This window comes from Xiphophorus couchianus, chromosome 2 (assembly GCF_001444195.1).
Source record: "Xiphophorus couchianus chromosome 2, X_couchianus-1.0, whole genome shotgun sequence".
In the NCBI taxonomy this organism is placed as follows: Eukaryota; Metazoa; Chordata; class Actinopteri; order Cyprinodontiformes; family Poeciliidae; genus Xiphophorus; species Xiphophorus couchianus.
The window spans coordinates 29392759-29396663 of NC_040229.1; positions in this window are offsets into that span (position 1 = coordinate 29392759).

Genomic DNA, 3905 nt, shown 5'->3' on the forward strand with positions numbered 1-3905 from the left:
TGGCTCTAATACTCTGTCATAGTCTTTCACATTATTTGTTTATCTTTTTTAATACTATTATTTATTATTATTATTATTATTATTCAACCCAAAAGTTTGCGTCTGATGCGAAAAGTGAAAGACCAAATGTGAAAATGCGGTGCTGACGCCGAGGCCGACCACGACAACCAGACCCTGGGTCAGGCCACGCGTGACGGCTGCATGTGCGCGTGGGCAGACGGGCGATCAGGCCCGCCCTTCTCGCACATTAGCAGAAAAAAAGCAGGATAAGTCAATTAGGTGAGACTGGGACTTTTCAAATAGAGGGGGCTTTATTATTTTTTTTTTTCACCCGTGCTGAACGCCTGAGCCCACAGATAAAGCTAATTTATGGCGTTGTTAGCTTTGATGACGGACGCTGCTCTCGTTTTAGACGTACAACGCACGATAAGACGGAAAGGCCACAGAGAGGTCACAAAGGGGGGCGTAGAGCTGATGGAGAGACGGTCCAGCAGGAGGCGACGACACGGAGCGAATTACCTGACCTGCTTTCTGAAACAGTTTGCGAAGATCTGCCTTTGCTCAATCCGAGCAGGGTCAGGAAGAGGAAAGAATGCGCATCATGCTTACAACCGTCCAAATCATATTTCTTAGCAGATGTTCCCATTTCTTTCTTCTTTTTTTCCAACTGGAAGAAAATTGATACCAGGAAAGGGAGTCTTTCTCATTCATAGCTGCACTAAAAAAACAACTATGTTGCCAAGTTTCTGGTATCATCCTCCAATCTACAGTATTAGGCAACGAACGACCATATATTATGTTTGCCTACACTACAGTGTTTAGCAAGGCACGTTATTTTTGCCTGCTAGCCGAGTTTTAATCTGTTTATCAAACTCGTCGTGATCTGGGAAAGTACTGGAATCACATCTGCCCTTTTTCTATTTTAGGGCTTTGTGAACAAAAGGCAATCCCAGTCTTCTTTTTTTTTTAACGTAAGTCGTTGAGAATGAAGTTAGCAAGACATTTTTGTGGATTTGAAAATATTTCTGTTGTTTTAGAGGCCTTTTCTTACTTTGCCATCTGAAATTATCATTATATGGGTCAAAATTATTACCACAACTTAAAGAACTGACCTTTTGATTGATTTTCTTCAACTTTAACTTGGATATTTTCAAAGCTCAAAGCTTGTGGAATCAAGTAAAAACTAAGGGGTCTTGAAGGGTTAGCGCTGTCACCCGAGAAAGCATCGTGCCAAAAACAACAGAGATCAGTTTGGACTGGCCAAAATAGTTGATGCTAATGAAAACAGGAGAAGGATAAACAAGGCTTGCCAAGTGTCAAGAACTGGCGCAAGAAGAAACGTCAAGAAATTCAAAGTGGACCACACACAAGCACGCACGCACACACGAATAACCCTGGCAAAGATAGCGAGCAAAATACCACGGAAGGAAAACTACCGAGGGATGTCTCCACGGATCACTGGAGCTCTATGCAGGGACGGACTGTAAGGTTACATACAAAAACCCCCCAAAAAACTCAGCTTCTGTAGAAGAGACACCTTGAAGCCAGACTGAAACATGCTACCGGGAAATGATCACTCAAACCAGAACCATGCTGTTTAGTCAGATGCCTGTTGAGACACTGCTTATGTTTGGAGAAGGAAATAAGCGACTTGCAGCCCAAGAAGCATCGTCCTCGGCTTGAAACATGGCAGTGGCTTTGGCGAGTCTTGAAATGGAAGTCTTACCTGATAACGAAATATAAAGAAAGTTGTGGATTTTCCACCAATCCCCTCATTATCTAACTCGCTTGCCTTTGAAAGGATGTGAGGGGTGCTGGTGCGTATCTCCATCAATCACTGGGCGAGAGGTGGGGTACACCCTGCACAGGTCGCCAGTCCATCACAGAAGTTGTGGATATTTTCAAAGAAAATCACGGTTTTCTCCTCTCACATTGCAGTAATTGCACAGCTGCTGCTCCTAAAGTACTACTTTGAACAATACTGACTGATGTGCACAAAGCCCTGACGTGAACTCATCGTCACAGTCCTATTTAGGGTTATATTACACAGTAGATGTAGGGAGAACCCTGTTATGGGATTAGGTGTTTTAGTTTTTTAAGTAAAAATATTCCAATTTAGGTGAAAGTAATAAAAAAGAAATGAAAAACTGTCCTTTATTTGAGTTGTGACATAAAGATCCAAAGGCTGTAAGTTAATATTAGTGACACTAAGGTCTAACAGTGAGTTTGTTATGATATTTTTACAATGCTTAACAATAATTTGCACCTTGTCTGTCTCACTGATTCATTTGCTGAGTCCCAAAAATGTTTCCGGACATACTTTTTTAAAATTGTAGCATCTTCTAACATGCTTGTGTTAAACGTTAGCTTAATGACTTAGCAAGCTAACTCTCTCAACAACAACAAAAAAAGGCAACCGGTGAAAAACTACTTCCTTTGTCACTTCAAAATAAGAGTTTCGAATCTATACTCAAGCTTAAAGCGCTCATCTTCATGTTGTGGCCAACAATAACAGCTCGGCTCAACAAAAAAAGTAACCTGCTGACAGCAGTGGAACAGCACTATGTGAGACTGATGTATAGGATAAGAGGTGTTGGGGCGTTAACATAACATCTGCAACATTAACATTTAAAAGGCAATTTGTTTAAACTTAGAACCTTTTCAAAGTGAGAGCGGCAGCTGGAGTTTTTCTGACAGGACATCAGTTCTTTTTTTTTAAGGGTCTCTGAAGTCTTTATGCACTCAGCAACTCATCCTGTCACTGCGCTCCCATCATGAACTCATACCTGATGTTTGACCTACACTGGTGGTCTCAATTTCCTCCATGCTACAGTTTGTGATACAGTGTGTGGTTATCTTTCTCACTGCCCGCTCTCCATGTCGCTCCTCTAGGGAGCCTCTGGATTCTCCGGCATTCGACAACATAAAGCCAAACAAACCAAACCCTTTGAAAAATCTGCTCACCCCTCCGACCTGTGGTGGCGCTGCACCAAGAACAACTGAAGGAAACAACACGAAAATCAGAGCGCAACTTTCTTCTTCGCAACACGTGCGCAAAATGAAGCGGTGTCAGACTTTAGTGGTTGTAGGATTTCTCTTTCGTCTTTGGCAAAAGACTATCAGACATTTCTTCCTTTAGAGCCAGACGCTCGTTTGTTTTGGTTGTATTTACCCAGAATGACCTGCACTGTAGTCCATTTACTACTACTGGAGAGGTTTCCGGTCCACTTGGCGTTTGCATTCGAACCGCACCAGAGTCCACTTCAACCGAACCGAGACCTAACTGAGACCTAGCATTTTAGGTGGGCCAGAGTTCATTTTTTTGGTCCACATCAGAGTTTCAGGTTCATTCACACCAACCCAAACCGATCGGACCATCCAGGCAAACAAATCAGAGTTTGATTATAGAGGAAAGAAACAGGCATGGTGTGAACACAGCCTCCAATTTCGCCGCCTCCTGGATTCACATTCTGCTTTACTGCAACCACTTGTTAGACGACGCAAACTTCCTTCTTCTAGTGAACATCTGCATGTTACCTTTCATCCATTCACACATCATCTCCTCTTCCAGACCCCGAGAAATCTCCACTTTGCACATTCCTTGTAAATGATTGCGAAATTTTTTTTTAAAATCCAGTGTTTTTTTTTTTTAATGGGTTAAAATGATTCCTCAGAAAATGAGATGCTCTCTCCAAATATCTTTGTTGGGGGGTTTTATTGTTTGTTTTTCCCAGTTACTCCTTTTCATCATGTTTCATTATGTTCGCCTATCTGCTGTCCTTTTAAAAGATGTTGTCAAGAAAATCTAAAAAATATTCAACTTTCTGCTTTACGGGATGTAAAATGTCTCACTGTTATCTACGTGGTGAGACTGTACTCCCCATTTATGCCCTAAAACCGTCTGA